Source organism: Prinia subflava (assembly GCF_021018805.1).
Source record: "Prinia subflava isolate CZ2003 ecotype Zambia chromosome W unlocalized genomic scaffold, Cam_Psub_1.2 scaffold_22_NEW, whole genome shotgun sequence".
Classification (NCBI taxonomy): Eukaryota; Metazoa; Chordata; class Aves; order Passeriformes; family Cisticolidae; genus Prinia; species Prinia subflava.
In genome coordinates, this window is record NW_026960606.1 from 7,514,484 (window position 1) to 7,532,740 (window position 18,257).

Consider the following 18,257-nt stretch of genomic DNA (forward strand, 5'->3'; position numbering starts at 1 on the left):
TGTCTGTCTACTGTATGTGAGGATTTTGTGCAAATCAAAAGGTTGATAGTATGGTGGATGTAGCTCGTCTATGTTTGAAACAATTGCTACATTTTGAATTCGGATTGTCAGCTTGAGCAGGAATATGGCATTTGTGTTGGCAGACAGTGTACTGCAAGGGTTTTGTGTGTTTCAGTTTTTCTTTCAAAAGGTTGAAGCATGTGGCCGGTGAAGTCCAAATTAAAGCGGCTGTTGAGAGGCAGGAAACTAAAATCTTTCTGTCGAGATAGTGTTGGAATGGTAATTGGAGTCAGGATTCTAGTATTAAGTTGGGAAAGTGGTATAATTCTCTGTGTTGGTAGTTACAGGATTTTTCTTTATTCTTTGCAGTTCCTATTCTGTATGTATTTTATCTAGTTGGGAACCGGGATTCTTAATTTTAGATGGTTTGTGTTGTCCCTTTGATATTATGTCTTCTTACTTGCTCCTCAATTTGGAGGATGTGAACCTTGAGGTTGCCCTGGTGCCTGTGTTTTTCTGGTAGAGAGTAAGTGATGTATGAGAGGCAGCATTTTGTCACCGGTGTTAAGTTTGGTCGGTGTTTGCTTGTGTATTTAAGTTTAATAATACGCAAGAATGTATAGCAAATACAGGAGCTTTACTTTGGGAATTAGGCACAAGTTATCTCGAGTTTGTTTGTTAAGAAAGGCTAAGTTTGTGAAGTTTTTTTGGACTGAAGTAAAAAGCAGTAGTGTTAATGTTCTGATAATTGTACTAGATAAAGCTGTCTGATTACCGGGGCCTGATGTTTACAGTGACTCCTGGCTTTGGAAAACTTCTGGGTTTTAAGTTCCGAATTTAAGTAATGTATGGTTTATTACAGAGTAAGTTCTGCTCTTTGTAATAGTTTCTTCTATTTGGTGTGCTTTGTTTTTTTCTGTCTTGTTAAAATACTCCCCCAGGATTATGGGTGAGGTCTTAAGTTTTTCTCTTAATTTGTACAAATTTTGCTTAAAGTTATCCTTTATTAAGTTGTACTACTCACTGACTGTTTGAATTGGCTCTCTGATGAAGGGAAGAAGTCACTTCAGCTACTGCTGCAGGATTGTATCTTGCCACGCTGAAATAGGGGTCTGCAGCTGATCCTGTCTGTGAGAAATGGTTTGTAGACGGATCTGCACGAGTAGTTGATGGGAACTGCCCCGGTATATTAACCGGGAGTTCCAGCTTTTCGTGGATGTTAGCAATCACACGGCGTATGGAGTTCTTACACAGGAGTGGGCGGGAGCCAGGAAACCGGTGGGGTATGTTTTAAATGGCTTACTGAATCCCGGCTATTGAAATATGAGGCAATTCTGGTAAATTCCCCGGAGTTAGAACTCCGTACTGCTGCTGCTTGAAACCCCGCCCAGTTTCGGTCCTGGGGAGGATCTGAGGAGTGTAGTCACAATTGCTACGAGGCAGTGGAATTACAAACCAAAATAAGAAGTGTCGCCATCAAGCTAACAGCAGAGCTGAAAGGTCCGATAGTGCTTCTGGAATTGTGTTAATTTTGCTGATCATTAGGGGTGGCTGAAGCAAGGGTGAGAAGCAGTTGTGAAGGCAGATGCTTCTTGGAGGCTGAGTGAGAATGGCCATGGCAGGGTGCACATCGAAAATAGGGACAAGGTGGTCTCATTGTCTCACTCAAGTTGCGTCCTTCTTTTGGCTGTGTGTATCTGAGAATGTGCTGAGTAGGGGTCTGGAATATAAATTTGTAGTTCAGTTAATTAGCAGCAGTGCAGACTCATTACACTGAGGCTGTAGAAACTGAGTGAGGATGTGTGTAACCTTAACAGCTGATTGTCCTGGAAACTGCTGTTGTCACCGAGCATTGTAGGATACTGGGTTTTATGAATGTTTGTTTGTATGCCAAATCACTCTGAATGTGCTGAGTTTGATTCTTGAAATAAGCCCAAATTGTTTGTGCTCATCTATGATTTTTTAAACTGAATTTTTCTTTAAAAAGCTAAAACCTGTGTTAATACTATGGGATTTGGAGTAGTCTTAGTGTTTATTGTTTGCTCGCTATATATCCAGTGGACACTGTCAGAAGTATTGGTAGGATGTAAAAAGAATTGTTTGTATGTTTAATAAGAAGTAAAATTTTCTTTCTGATTTTTCCTGTAACAGTACAAAAAAGGGGAAAAATTCTGGATGGTATGGTACATTGGGTGGATAGTGAGGTGAGAATCATAGTGATCCAGGGACAAAATTGTTTTTATGGTAAAGGTGTGAATGTACTATTAGATAACTTGTTCTAATATTCAGATTTTCTGAATGGTAGACATGACAGGGATTCTCTTTATACAATATTCTTGTAGTATTGGGCTGGTTTGGAATTTTGTATTAGGTAAATTCAATCTGAGGAAGTTGCAGGATTTCGATGTATATTCATGAGATACAACCAGGAGGTAAAGTACTGATCAGAGCTTGGAAAGCGGTGTCATTAACCCCTCATTAGGAGGGACCCTTTCTTGTCCTTTTAACTACAGATACAACCATCCGAACAGCTGAAAGAGGCTGGACACACGCCTCCAGGGTTAAGAAACTAACAGCCCCGAGGGAAAACCCCGAATGGAAGGTCATCTCTTCCCCCGGAGATCTGAGGGTCCGGCTGCACCGAGGATGCCAACACCCTGGAAACATTAAGCTGCAGCCTAGAGGAGCCTCAAAGGAAACTTAATAACCACCCGACAAGGAGGACTGAGAGAGGGAAGGGTAACCAGAAGGAAGGTGTTAGAACATCAGGAAGGGTGAATCCGGAGCTCCAGAAATTTAAAGAGAAAGAACTCCAACCCCAGGATATCAGAAACAAATGGCAGAAGAAATATCCATGCGCTGCTCTGAACCTGGATGCCCCCCTGCAATCCATATATCCATTTCAAATACAATTATTGTCTTGAAATTTGGGTGGTGCACTGCAAGTGGGGGTGGGGGGGCCGCTGGGGTTATGCCCCAGGTGTTCTGAGGAAAAACAGACTCTGACTATGCGATTCTTAAACTGTGCCACACGTTTGGGATTGATAGAACCAAATTATCCCGGGTGGTATTCAATATATGAAAAGGGGTTAAAGGGAAAATTAGATCTAAAGGCCCAAGTGTTAGCCACGAAGTGCCGTCGAACTAATGTAGTGCCAGAACAAGTAAAGTAATCTCGGTGGGGAATTTTTGAAAAGGAGGTGTGCCGTCCGAACCACCCCGAGGGTCCGAGCAGAGAGCCCCTGCTGTCGCGAAGAAACTTCCCCGTTGTTCGGTTGCAACCCGACAGACGCTGGGCCAGACAGAGGGAAGCCTCTGCGGATCACTCTAGGGAGTGTGAACCAGGCTGTGCGCTCGGTGAAGGGCTAGCCCTGTGACATAAGGCTCCTCCAAAAAAAGTTACCCCTGTTAAGACACAAGTAACTAGCTGGCACTCAAAGGCAGTCAGGGACATGGGAATTGGAAAGATAGAAGAAAAGCAGAAAAGGCAAACATGGTTCAGGAATCGCTGGTCAGGTGTTTCTCCAAGGAACGGGAAACTCGAGAGAGGAAAACAATTAAGTTAAATACAAAACATGAATTAAAATTATTGACAAAAGAAAAGAAATGGGGGAGTTGTGGGAAATATGGTTATTTAATTCATGTTTTATAAATAATTATAGATTGGGAACTGTGATATATATTATATAAAGGTATGTGTGTGTATGCTCAACCCGCACGTTTCACGAACTTCTGGAAAGCACCTCCCTGATCTTCCGGGTTCTAAAAATGGAAGGTGAGAACGACTTGCCCCTGCCTACGTGCAGCTCAATTCATCTGGACTCGCAACAGGTCAAACGCTACGTGCCAGCAAAGACGTGCCAGCGAGGACTCACACCGGTCATCACACAGTTACTCAAAGCAAGGACTAACTCTGGACATTAGCATTTGAATATGCCTGGGGACCCTTTCGGGATTTAATGTAAATAAAGTTAATGGCCGACGATTAGAGAAACAATGGGAGGAAGATTGCCGAAGGGAAAGTTAAGGGTATTTAAGTTGGGCCTTTAGGTGGGCAAATTTGTGAACCCAGCTAGAGACAAGGCTGCCAGGTCCTGTGTCTCTGGGGTCACCCTTGGCTCTACTTTTCCCGGGAGAACTTCGGTCAAGTAAGTTTGCTGTTCGTGGGGTTCGTATTGTTTTGTTTTTATTGTTTGAAATTGTTATAATTTGATTCTAAATTTTGTGATTTGGATGTTAATAAACCAAACTATTGAATTTGGCAATAAATTTGTCCTGGCGTTTATAACAGTATGAAAGCTTGCCTCGGGGGAAGAAAGTTGTATTTATGTGTGGAAAGTATCCATGTGTCTGTTTAAGGTTTTTTCCTCAATTACCTGCTTGCTATATGCGAGGATTTAATGCAAACTAAAATATGTTGATAGTGTGATGGGTGTGACTCGTGGGTTTGAAATGATTGCTGCAGTTTGAAATTAAGTGACTGATTTAAACATGAAATGGGAATGTGGTATTTTGTTGGAGTTGAGTGAGCTTTTCACTACGTGTATTTTCTTGATATTGGGGCATGGAGGCCGTGGTGTTCGGGTTGGAGCTGCTTGTTACAGTTAGGAGGCTAGAAGTTAGAACTGTAGTGGTAAGATTTATGATTCAGTTCTTGGATCGAAGTGGTGGACGTGGCGCAGTGGTCCCAAGGACTAATAACTGTTGCGCCTACTGGACAGGAGCTGAGAACTAAGGTTTTTTTTTTTCTTTTTCTTCTTTCTTCTTCTTTCCTTCCTCTCGAGTATTAATCTCTGTAGAGGGAAACGGGCCTTGAAGTTTTTTCCCAGGCCACATCTGGGCATGGAAGATCTTTTTGCTTAATTGAACTGGCTATGATTTCTCTCTGTTAATAGTTGGAAACTTTTTCTCTGCAATCTTTATTTTTTTTGTGTGTTTGTTTGGTAGAAACAGGGATTTTTCCTTCCTAATTGCTGATCTCTTGGAGGGGATGGTTGATGTTATCCCTTTGGTGTTGTGTCTTTTTGTTTGCCCCTCAGTTTGGAGGGTGCAGGCCTTGGAGCTGTTCTGGTGCTTGTGTTTCTGAATGGTGAATAACTGACTTGTGAAGAGCGGCATCTGTGTCATGTGACTGGCGGTTGCCTGTCTTCAGGCCACGTTTCTGGGTGTAATGGTGCACTGAGGTGGATGAGAGGTGTAGGAGTGGTGCGTTTATCTAAAGCAAATGGTAATAGGTTAGCTGAAGTTTGGTTGTTAGTAAAAGCTAAGTTTGTGGAAGCTCTTTGTGAAAAATAGTGGTGCCTACGTACTGGTACCTGTATTGGGAAAGGCTGTCTAGCTAATAGGGCCTGAGTTTTGAAGTGACTCTTAGCCCTGGAAAGCTTTCAAGTATTTTGATGCATGTTACAGATGAATTAGCCCTGCTGTTTTATCCACTTCCTATGATAAAAGCTAAAGAAGCTCAGACCCTCAACAAAGTTACTACTCTGATGCCCCTTGTCTAAATCCTTCTGTTTCAAGCTAGTCTCAAAGTACAGATGTGAGAAGTGTCTGAGACGAGGCCATCTCTATATTGCAGCCAGTGTTGGTTTTTTTGCATTTATATATATACTGAGAATGTTCTATAAGTGGTGAAGGAATAAGTTCTGCTATTTGTGATATTTTCTTCCATTTGGTATGCCTTGTTTTTTTCTATGTCTTGTTAAAATACTCCCCCAGGATTATGGGTGAGGTCTTAATTTTTTTTCTCATTTAGATACTAATTTTGCTTAAAGTTATCCTTCATTAAGTTGTACTGCTCACTGTTTTTTTTAAATTGGCTCCCTGATAAAGTGAAAAAGTCACTCCAGCTACTGCTGTGGGTTCTTATCTTGCTGTGCTGAAATAGGGGTCTGCAGCTGATCCTGTCTGAGGGATCCTCTCCTTTCATGTATGGAGCCTGTTAAGTGGCGTCATCAAGCTAAGAGACCCTGCATAACTACCCCAACAGCAGAGCTGAAATGCCTGATAATACTTCTGGAATTGTGTTAATTTTGCTGATCATTAGTTGTGGCTGCAGCAAGTGTGAGAAGCAGTTGTGAAGGCGGATGCTTCTTGGAGGCTGAGTGAGAATGGCCATGGCAGGGTGCACATCTAAAATAGGGACAGAAGGTGGGCCCATTGTCTCACTCAATTTGTTTCCTTCTTTTGGCTGTGTGTATCTGAGAATGTGTTGAGTAGGGGTCTGGAATATATAAATTTGTAGTTCAGTTACTTAACTGTAGTGTAAACTCATTGCACTGAGACTGTAGAAAATGAGTGAAGGTGTGTGTAACCTTAACAGCTGATTGTCCTGGAAACTGCTGTTGTCACAGAGCATTGTAGGACATTTGGTTTTATGAATATACCAAATCACTCTGAATATGCTGAGTTTGATTCTTGAAATAAGCCTAAATTGTTTGTGCTTTTCTATGATTTTTTTAAACTGAATTTTTCTTTAAAGAGCTAAAACCTGTGTTAATGTTTTAAAAGTTATGGGATTTAAAGTTGCCTTAGTGTTTATTGTTTACTTGCTATATACCCAGTGGACATTTTCAGAGGTATTGGTAGAATATATAAAAGGTATTGTTTGTCTGTTAGTATAAACCTCGTTCACAGGGAGGTAAAATTCTCTTTCTGTTAACTTTAATTTCTCCCTGTAACAGTACAAAAAGAAGATTTTTGAATTTAGCATTGAGTTCTTTAAATTCTGGATAAGGAATTGAATCATTCGTGCATGAAAAGAAGATTTTGAGTTATATGAAGAATTGTGTGGTGAATTATTTTGTGCAGAGATAATGAGTGACTTATGAACTAGCAAAACTCATTCAAATTATTCAGATTGTCTGAATAATAGTCGTAGCAGATTTTCCTCCTGAAATGCATTTCTGAAGATTGTTCAAAAGTACTGTCCAAATTTAAATTTACATTATACCTAGACCTTAATTGATAAATTTAATTTGAAGCAAGCTATGATAAAGCTTCAGGATGTTGATTTATACAATCAGATAAATTCTGGTAAAAGAAGTTTTTTTTCCATATGACAAAGGCGTAGTCTGTGCTAACCCCTCAGTTGGAGGGTTCCCCTGTTTTGTTTTTAACAGGTGCTGGTGCGAAGGAACATTAGGAAAGGTGAATCCGTGGCTCCAGAAACTAAAGGAGAAGGAACTCCACCCCCACGAGACCAGAAAGTGAAGAAATACCTCTGTAGCAAATGGCAGAAGGGATATCCATTCGCTGCTCTGAGCCTGGATGCCCCTGCAATCCCTATATCCATTTCAAATGCAATTATTGCCTTGAAATTTGGGTGGTGCACTGCAAGTGGGGGTGGAGACCGCTGGGGCTATGCCACAAGTGTTCTGAGGAAGAACAGATTTTGACCATGCGATTCTTGGACTGTGCCACATGTCTGGGATTGATAGAACCAGATTCTCCCGGGTGGTATTCAGTATACAAAAAGGGGTTAAAGGGAAAATTGGATGTAAAGGCCCAGGTGTTAGCCACTGAGTGCCGTCGAACTAATAAAGTGCCGTGTGTAGCAGAGCAGGTAAAGTTATCTTGGTGGGGAGCTTTTAAAAGGAGATATGCTATCCGAACCACCCCGAGGGACCGAGCAGAGCCCCTGCTGTCGCGAAGAAACTTCCCCGTTGTTGGTTGCAACCCGACAGACGCTGGGCCAGACAGAGCTTCTGCGGATCACTTTAGGGAGTGTGAACCAGGTTGTGCACTCGGTGAAGGGCCAGCCCTGTGACATATGGCTCCTCCAAAAGTTACCCCTGTTAAAACACAAGTAACTAGCTGGCACTCAAAGGCACTCAGGGACATGGTAATTGGAAAAATCAGAGGAAAAAGCATTAAAGGTAAACATGGTTCAGGAATCGCTGGTCAGATGTTCCTCCTAGGAAGAGGGGACACCAAAGAAAAGCAAACTAATAGAATCAGAGAATGATAAGGACGATGCGAACCTGAATTAAATAGTTAATAAAAGAAAAGAGATAGGGAAATTGTGAAAAATGTGTAATGATTAATTCATGTTCTTATGGTAAATTGGAAAATCATGAAACTGTATAAATTTATATCAGGTAAAAGTATATGTTTTAGGAGACCTTGCAGCAGATGGTGAAATTAACAACCCTGAAAAGCCGGCATCTCCATTCAGAAAGGAACAAAGGACTTTTCCGGGAGAGCCTGCAGCCTTCTCAAGTACCGGGAGGAGACCTATCGAGATAAGGTGGCATTAGCAACTCACACCTTGGTTGCCACCTTCACAGATCCTCAAGCAACATCATCCTTATCTCGATCATTCATCAACCATAAGAACCTATAGAAATTGGACATTAACATTTGAACTGAGAAAATAACTTTTTTCTGCTTGGTCAGGGGAAACTCCTGAATTTGTATAGCTAGTCGGGAAACAATGGGAAATATGGGGAAATATTGCCGAGGGCAGAATAAAGTGTATAAAAACCAAGCCCCGAATCGGGCTAATTTGTGAACCGTTAGGGGAGATAGCAGGCTGCCAGGCCCTGTATCTCATGGTTCACCCTTGGCATTTTCCCGGGAAAACTCTGTCAAGTTTGTCCGCTGTTGGTGGGTTTTCGAAATTCTGTGATCTTTATTAATAAACCAAATTATTATTTTAACTGGAATATAGTACTGGCATTTATAACAGTATCCATCCTGGGAAATAAAAGCTTTACTTCTTGTGTGCCATAATATTGATGCAAACAAAGCCCTGGTCCTTCATGGAGCTTTTTGGGTTTCACTGGGCACAACCTCCATGTGAGCCCAGGCTGCACAATCCAGCAGGGTCACAGGGATGGCCATCCCCAGAATCACTGGATGGCTGGGGTTGGAAGGGGCCTCTGGAGATCACCCAGTCCAAGGCAGGGTCACAATGGAGCAGGTGACACAGGAAGAGGTAGAGGTGGGTTTGGGATGTCTCCATAGAGGGAGACTCCACGCCCTCCCAGGGCTCTGCCACCCTCACGGAAAGTTGTTCTTCCTCGCATTGAGGTGGAACTTCTTGTATTGTAGTTTATGGGCACTGCTCCTTGTCGTGTCCCTGGACAGAGCCTGGCACCACCCTCTTGGAGACATTTACACAGCTTGCGGACTCCTTCCCTCTCTCTCTCTTTCTCTCTCTCTCCCCGGAATTTCAGGAATCGTTTTCCAGGAGCACTCCTAGGGGTGATGCCGGCCGGGCCCGGGGCCCGGGGGTGGTGCAGGGTTCCGGGGACGCTGGGGGCCGGCGCTGTGGCCGCCCCGTCCCCTCCCGGTGCCTGCGCTCCCGTGCGCGCCCCCCCGGCGGGCGGCGGGGGCGGGCGCCGTCTGGGCCGCGCTGATCGCAGAGCACCATTGGCCGCTGTATGCGCGCACGTCACGATCATGATGAGAATTAATGATCGGGGTCGCTGATTTCATTGTGTGACGCCAGGACCGACCCAGCCGAGCCCGGCCGAGCCCGGAGCCCCCGCGCCGACCCCGCGCTACACGGTAAGCGCGGGGTAGCCCCCCCGGGGGCGGGGAGCGCGGCGGGGCCCCCGGGCGGGAGGGGCGCGGCGGGAAGGGAGGAGGAAGAAGAAGATGGTGATGATGATGCCGGCGATGACCCCCTTCCCCCAGCCCCGGGCCCGGCGGTGGGGGGAGGCCCGCGCGGACTCTGCTGCGCCTCTCGCCCCCCCTCCCCGCCCCTGGCTCGGCCCCGAGCGGGAGCGGGGGCGGGGGGGGGGGGGGTGAAGGCAGCGCCGGGCGCGCGCCGGGAGCTGCCGGGGAAACTGCGCGTGCGCGCGCAGCCGCTCCGCGCGCGCCAGGGGGAATCCCGCGCGCCTGCGCCGGCCTGGGCCGCTCTGCGCGTGCGCGCCGAGCCCGGCAGTGGCTCCTCAACCGCGGATGTCTCAGTCATAGTCACAGAAACATCACGGTCACAGAGCCTGGGAAACACCCCGGGATCCCCAGCACAGCCTCTCACCGAACACCGCCCGCACTCTGTGCCACGTCCAGCCTTGCCTTAAACACTTCAGGAACGAGGACTCTACCACCTCCCTGGGCAGACCCTTCCAATGTCTGACCACCCTTTCTGTGGAGAAACTGTTTATAATGTCGATCCTAAGCCTCCCCTGGCACAGATCCTGTCATCGCCAATTTCCTCATTCCCCGGTGCTTCAGTCACAGAATCCCAGAATCACTGAGGTCGAGTAAGACCTCTGAGATCACCTAGTCCAACTTGTGCCCGATGCACACTTTGTCACCCAGCCCAGAGCACTGAGTGCCACGTCCAGGCCTTCCTTGGACACCGGGGTTGGGGACTCCAAACCTCCCAGGGCAGCCCCTTCCAATATCTTATCACCTGTTCAATGAAGAATTTCTTCTTAATGTCAAGCCTAAACCTACCTTGGCAAAGCTTAAGACTGTGTCCTCTTATGTGACGGGTTGCCTCAGTCCTTAGTGCTCCGGTGTCCCCAGTGCCTCAGTGTGCCTATGTTGGCAGGGGTGGGGAACAAGATGAACTTGAAGGTCTCTTTCAACCCAAACCCTTCTGTGATTCCATGGTGTAATAAACGCCAATCACTCGCTTTTTGAAATTTATGAAAATTTAATAAAGAATAAAAATTGGTTACAAAAAAATTAATACAATAATAAAAGTTCAAAAAGTTTTCAGAGACAGGACAAATAATGAGACAATAAAAGCAAAGAAGGTAGCCCGGGCCACCCAAGACCCCCCCCTTCCAGACAAAGGCTAGAGGGAAAAGGGCCCAGAACAAAGAGGAATCTTCTTTTTTAAGCTTTTGGTTTATGACTATTCATATCTTACGTAAAACAAGTAATTTTCAGCTGTTTCTTGTCACAAAAGCTTTCTGTTAATTAAAAGAACGCATGAGAGCATACATCCTTGAGAAAGTTAGGTTCTGTGGATAAGAGGCTATAAATTCTTCTTCACTAGAAGGTTTAGGGGCCTCTGAATGTTATCTCTGTGCTGAGGAATTTTTCTTCTTGAGCAAAAATAAAAATATAACACACATACACAGCTTCTATTGTACTATAACTTATTGTTAATTACAAAACTATATTCACTACATTATTCTAATGTTAATATAGTATAACTTTTCTATCTATCAGATTACATATAGTAAATATCTGCGTAGAGCCACACATACAATGTGCCTTTTTCACACATGGTATTGGCCTGCTGTGGTGCCAGGCACGGCCAGTCATAGTAGTTGGATGGGGGGGCCTTGTGCTACCATGCTTTTATCCCTCAGGTGTTTGAGGATGAGTGCCTAGGCTGGGTACGGGTATAAAGTCTCTAAAGATCTTACCACATCTTAGTATCTAAATAAAGTAGTTTATTTATACAAAAGCACATATCTGAAGGCGAAGAGTTCTGAGAGCGGCCTTATTCTACAACCAATTACAAACCTAGGCAAACAAAGTCTAAACAAGACAATAACTAAAGCATAGAAATCTTAACACACAGAGTTCTAATGAAACAGCAAACAAAGCACAGAATTCCTAACAAGCAGAACTAGTAAGACTATAAGCAAAGCACATATCTGACATTACAGCCTCTAGGTAAATCAGCCTCCCATCTGACCCCAAGCAGGATTTTCCAACCGTGGGGTCACAATAACAGAAAGGGAACACAAGATCACAGATCCCAGACAGGGGTCCCGGCTGCAGGGATCACAGTGGCAGTGGAAGGGTCCCCAACTTGGCAGAGTTCCCGAAAGCAGGGTCACAGGGACAAGGAAGGGTCTCGGGGTCCCAAACTCTTGCAGTTCCCGGTTGCAGAGACAGGAACTCTCACAGACTCCCCAGCAGCCCCGAACAGAGTCCCGGGGCAAACGCCACAGGGAAAAAGGGAAGGGACGGGATCGCAGGGGCCAGGAGAGTTCCCTGGGGTCCCGAACCCTCGCAGGAGGAAGGGACAGGACCCCAGGGCCCAGATGCCAGGCTACAATAGATGATACCTTTAGAATCCCATTCGGCTCCCTGGCAAGGCTCCTTCCTCAGGCTGCAGGAGGTGGAGGTTGGATCGATAGATCGGATTGATCAATCAATCCCCCGACCAACTGACCCAGAGGCTTTTTATCCCAAATTGCAAAATGCATATTCATATCTTTTATCTACACACTAACCAATCTAGGTACAATTCTAAAGTTCGTAAAACTACGAAAATCAGCGTCAAAACCTACGCACATAGCATATCTATTAACGTAAAACTCTATCTTACTAGCATAAGGTTCTACCTTGTTGTACATAAAACTCATACTAAAAATTATAAACAGTACTCTACTCTATTTTTGTTATGTCTGTACTCTATCACTAAGCCTGAAGCTGTGTCCTTCTACACTGAACTAGGACTTAGGGCATGTAAAGCTTAAAGCTAAGGGTTAGATTTCTACTTTGTGCATTTAAAGCTTTTATATATTCTAATTTTTCTAAAGGCTTTAATTCTATCTCTGTACTTTTCACTTCTCTGTGGAGGATCCATGGAAACATGGACTCCGACAGATGAGGAGGACATGTCCTTGGCTGTGCTGTTCTGGAGGCCTCACCCCTGGAAGTGCCTGTGTGGCACTTTCCTGCCCCGAGCAGTCCCCAACCCTGTCCCCTGCCCTCTTAGCTGTGGGTTTCTCATTCTATGGATAAGATCACACATAACTGACCTAAAACAGTGCTGTGTCCCCCCAGCTGGAGTCCTGAAGCAGCTCACATGTTCAGAGTAGCACTGCATCTTAATATTTCTTCCCTTTTTTCTGACACAGGTCTTACAAAACACGTACATGCTTTATTTAAAACTCGTGGCTAATCCAGCTGCAGTCAGGCATCTCATTTGCATCAGTAAAGCAGGATGGGATGCATAAACCTGCAGTGTTGTGGTCATGGGTTACTATGTTATTAAGTTACTGAGGGCTGTGTAATTTGTCCCTAATAAAGGGCTGCATTTTATAGGTAGGGCGGTAATACAATCCTACAGACGCTGTACTTAGTGGAGAGGGAAGCAATTATTCTGCAAGTCACGGATATTTAAAAGTAGTTTTACAAGATGGCCTGTACATTACACTCACCCAAGCATCAGCTTCATCTACTGCATTTGGAGTGAGTGGTTGTAACTGGTTTGGCCTGTGTAGGAAAGAGGCACCAACCTACAAATTCAGATTATTAAAGGTTGTTGCTTGATGTGCGTCCAGTAGTATCTCCACATAGCGTGTAAGTTAGGGGGTTGGTTGGTTGATTGTTTTCTTTCCATTTGGGATGTGGAAAAAATGGTGAGTTTTTGGCAGTCGTGGAAAGTGAATGAGATGATTTCAGTTCAAGTTTCTAAAGCTGGAGGAATAGTGTCACTACTGCAGTCTTGTTTTATTTGTGTCTATAGTAGTTTTCTTACCATAGTTCCAGTTTTGTCTCAGATTTATATTGGCACTAAGACTTGTTATTTTTTGCCACTGGAGATCTGTGGAGGGAGCAAAAAAAAGATAAATTGGGAGTGTGCTGATTCTCGTGTTGTACCTGTTACAGATGGAGAGTCTGAAACAGAAATAGTCTTTGTAAGGTGACTTTTTTCTAGGCAAATGCCTTTTTGGAGCTGAAGTTAAAAAAGAAAACTCTTAGAAACTGATTGTTCCCTTTTATCACTGTGTTAATCTGTGACAGTTTTAGAATGTGTTATACCATAAATATTTTTTATACTTAGTTACTTCCTGGTGGCTTGTACTCTCGAGTTGATTTATTTATTATTTATTTGACATCCAAGACTAGTTTCTATTGCTGTTTGAAGTGAGTATAATTATGGGTTTGTTTCCTATTTTTCAAATTAGTTAGTATTAGTATAAAGATTTTCCTTGTAAATGTTTACTTGATTCAGCAATCCAAACATTTTAGGATTTTTAGAGACTAAGATCATACTGCTACACATTGTAGGCAGAAATTATTTTTCCTTCTTATGCTGCTCCTTATTTTTATTTTTTCCCCCAGATCTCTCAAGTAACTGCAGAACAGCTGAGTAACTCCTGAATTATTTGATTACATTATTTTTCCCATTTCTTTATAGTCGTTCTTTCTTTTGTGGTATTCCTTGATATCGAGTTGTTTCCATTAGTTGCTTGTTGTATTGCACTAAGTAGGTTAGCTCATTTTTGATATGTATTGCACTGGGTGATTTAAATATGTGTTGTGCCTTCCCATGGATCTGTGCGTTCCCTTTAACGTGATCTTCCCTGTGCCCCCTCCCCCTGGGTCAAATCCCCACTGGTTAAGGGTCTTAGCCCCCGCCCCCTTCCCTCTCTCCCAAGGGCAAAAAGTTACCCTGCCCGAGAAGAACTTCCTCTTTCCCTTCTCTGGACTTGGATAAGAAGGTTCTGTGTAATAAACTGTGGGACTGTCCTGGTTTAGGACAAAATTAGGGGAAAATCTCCACAACTCCCTCCCCCACCACCCGGTTCGGGAGGAATTTCCACAGAGGAAAAGTGGAAAAAACTTGTTTATTGAGAAACAACGAAAAAACACTCCCCAACACAAGAAAAACAGTCCGAGATGACAACAAATGTTTTCACCAGTCCAAGAGAGGGTGAGCAGTCTCTGCTGGGGAGGGTGCCAAAGCTTCTCTCAGGTGCAGACTCCGGGGGGTTTTCCCTTGACGTTCACGAATCAGGGCCCGAAGCAGGTCCGATGTCTTCAGGGAAGGGAGGAAGGAAAGAAGGGGAAACACAAAAGCAGAAAAATGGCAAAAAGCAAGCAAAAAAGCAGAGAGCAAAGCCAGCAAAGCAGCCTAAAGCTAGCAGCAAGCAAGCCAAAAGCCAGCAGCCGGGGGAGGGGCTCAGCTATAGACAAAACAAACTGAGAACATGGGAACAGAAACACACGATTTGGGATACAAAGCATGAAAATGTCCTGTCACCCCAGGACATTCCACCCCTTATCCCGTATCGTGAACATGTTACTGAACACAATGAAAAAACTTTCTTCTCGCTTGCTCAAACCTTCCACACTTACACATTTCCTTCCATCTTATTTGCTCAGACCTTTGACACTTTCACGTTTCCTTCTGTCTCATATCTGTATGATCTAACGTACAGATAATGGTGGTAACGCTCAGCAAACAATGATATCATCCCACAATCAGATCTCCCTGAGGTACACAACGGGTTGTCCCATCTTTCTGCATTATCCACCAGGTATAACCTGGTCCTTGAGCAAAGACAATCCCACGAATGGGTTTGCCTGTATTCAAGGCAGGATTAATCCATACTGTCTTCCCCAACAAACCTCTGACATGGGCCACTGGGACTTTATCTCCATCTACTATATTAAGGGGCTCAGACTGGGCAGGACCTGCTCGGTTGGTGGAACCTCGAGTGTTAACTAACCAGGTGGCTCTTGCTAAATGCTGCTCCCAGTTCTTGAAAGACCCCCCCACCCAGTGCTTTCAAAGTGGTTTTTAACAATCCATTGTACCTCTCCACTTTACCTGCAGCTGGTGCATGGTAGGGGATGTGGTACACCCACTCGATGCCATGTTCCCTAGCCCAGGTGTTAATAAGATTATTTTTAAAATGAGTCCCATTGTCTGACTCAATCCTCTCAGGAGTACCATGCCTCCAAAGGACCTGCTTTTCAAGGCTCAGGATGGTTTTGCGGGCTGTAACATGAGACACGGGGTAGGTTTCCAACCATCCCGTAGTGGCTTCTACCATGGTTAGTACATGGCGCTTGCCTTGGCGGGTTTGAGGCAGCGTGATGTAATCAATCTGCCAGGCCTCCCCATACTGGTACTTGGACCACCGCCCCCCATACCAGAGGGGCTTCACCCGCTTAGCCTGTTTAATGGCAGCACATGTCTCACAGTCATGAATAACCTGAGAAATGCTATCCATGGTTGGTTAGATCCACCCCTCGGTCTCGTGCCCACTTATAGGTGGCATCTCTACCCTGGTGGCCTGAGGCATCATGGGCCCATTGTGCTAGGAACAGCTCTCCTTTGTGCTCCCAGTCAAGATCTATCTTCAACTCCCCTATCTTTGCAGCCTGATCTACCTGCTGATTGTTCTGCTGCTCCTCATTAGCTCTGCTTCTAGGGACATGGGCATCTACATGGCGAACCTTCACAGGTAGTTTCTCTAACCGGGTAGCGATGTCTTTCCATTCTTCAGCAGCCCAAATTGGTTTTCCTCTGCGCTGCCAGTTCGCCTCCTTCCATCTCTTCAGCCATCCCCACAGAGCATTGGCTACCATCCAGGAATCAGTATAAAGGTAAAGTTTTGGCCACTTCTCCGCTTCAGCAATGTCCAGGGCCAACTGAACAGCTTTGAGCTCCGCGAGTTGACTCGATCCACCTTCTCCTTCGATAGCTTGTGCGACTTGTCGTGTGGGGCTCCATACGGCTGCTTTCCACTTCCGGTTCATCCCCACAAGGCGACAGGAACCATCAGTAAAAAGAGCGTAGCGTGTGTCTTCTGCCGGCAGTTGGTTATATGGTGGAGCTTCTTCAGCACGGGTCACTTGCTCTTCTCCCTCTTCACCAGTGAGACTGAAGCTTTCACCCTCAGGCCAATTTGTAATTACCTCCAAAATCCCAGGACGATTTAGTTTCCCAATTTGGGTGCGCTGTGTAATGAGGGCAATCCACTTGCTCTATGTAGCATTGGTGGCATGGTGGGTGGAGGGAACCTTTCCTCTATTTTGTCTTCTAATTTCTGCAGTCGTGTTTCTACAGCTGCAATTCTGGCATGAGTCGGGCCATGTACAGTATCCGCATATGCCCGAAGCTTCTTTGCCATATCGAGCATAGTCTCATATACCTCATCCCGCTTCATTATTGCTAGAGCAGAAGCGTATTCAGGTGGCCCAAGGCGCACAAGTTTCCTCCACATTACAGGTGTGCACGGTACGAAGTCCAGATTCCTAGTTGTTATATCATCTGAAAAAGTGATCTCTACCACTGCCATCTCCCTCAGGCATTGGATCCCCTGTTCTATGGTCTTCCACCGTGTCTGCTGAATATAGAGGTCATCTGCACACAGGTATCTTTGTGCTACGCTGTCCAGGACCCGTTCCCAGAGGCTGTGAGGGCTAGCCCTCCTCATCATGCCTTGGTCGATGACAGGATCATGTGACAGGGATCCCAAATGCCTCGCTTCAGTGCCATCCAGAATGGTAGCCTCCCCTGCCTCATCCCAAAGGCGGACTAGCCAACTAATTATGGATTCATCGGGCTGTCGCCTATAATCCTTCCTTAGGCCTCGAAGGTCCTTCAGGGAGAAGGAATCAATATTGGCTCCGGAATCTATGCCACTTGCTGTGGTCTCTGATTTTGGTGATGGTCCTTCTCTTGGATCATCATCATCCTCTACCCTTTGGTCAGTCTTGCTTTTACACTTTCCACCTTTTGTATTTGCAGCAACAGCCATTGGTTGAGGCTTACTCTCTGGTTTAACTACTGGCCTGGAGCCTGGGATGTTTGCTGCAGCCTGAGTGACTGGGACAGTAACTAATTTATCTCCCTGTTCCCTTTCCTCTATCTGCTGCCCTACAGTATCTAGCAGGGTGCGATAAGCATGTGCTAGGGCCCAGCTCACTGCAATGATCCTTTCCTCCTTAGTGTTACCATGGCACCTCTCTTTCAGGTACTTTACCACCTCAGCTGGGTTCTGAATTTGTTCAGATGAAAAGTCCCAGACTACAGGATCAGAAAACTCCTTTAAAATTCGGCCCATATCCTCCCATTTCCCATGCCACTCAGAATTCTTCACCCTTGGTTTTACTCCTAAATCAGGAGTCTCACCAGCCCCTCTAGAAATCTCAGCCTTCGTCTTATATAAACTGCAGACAGTATAAAGAAAGCTTACTAAATTAAATGCCAGAAAGATGGTGTCCTTAGCAGTCAGGGAGGACCAAACATTTTCTAATAGAGATGTAAACAAGTCAGAGGAGAAGAAGGAAAGCAAAGGCTGAAAAGCCTCCTCCCCTGCTTCTCCCCTAACAAACTGAGCACACAGCCACAACCATGAACCATACATTCCTGGAACCGATAGCAACATTTTTATAAACCTCTTGCAAATCATCACAACCAAGCCCAGCCCGATAAATATTTTGGTTAGTGCCCCACTGCTACAAAAGCTACGCATCAGGGACAATACCAGAGCTATTTCTGGATAAGAAAATAAACCTAGGGACCACAAAGGTATTAAAACTTCAAAGAACCCTAATGACCAGAAATAGAGGCAGGCTTTCACTCCAAA

The 18,257-nt window shown here is 45.0% G+C and overlaps 1 protein-coding gene across 1 annotated transcript in view; it reads left to right on the forward strand.

Moving 5' to 3' along the window:
- The first annotated feature begins 8,721 nt into the window (after positions 1–8,721).
- Positions 8,722–18,257, forward strand: part of LOC134564882 (highly divergent homeobox-like) — a 61,871-nt gene continuing 52,335 nt past the window's right edge. Inside the window, exon 1 of the mRNA XM_063424164.1 lies at positions 8,722–9,513. The gene's annotated coding sequence lies outside the window, so the exon portion shown is untranslated. The remainder of the gene's footprint in view (positions 9,514–18,257) is intronic.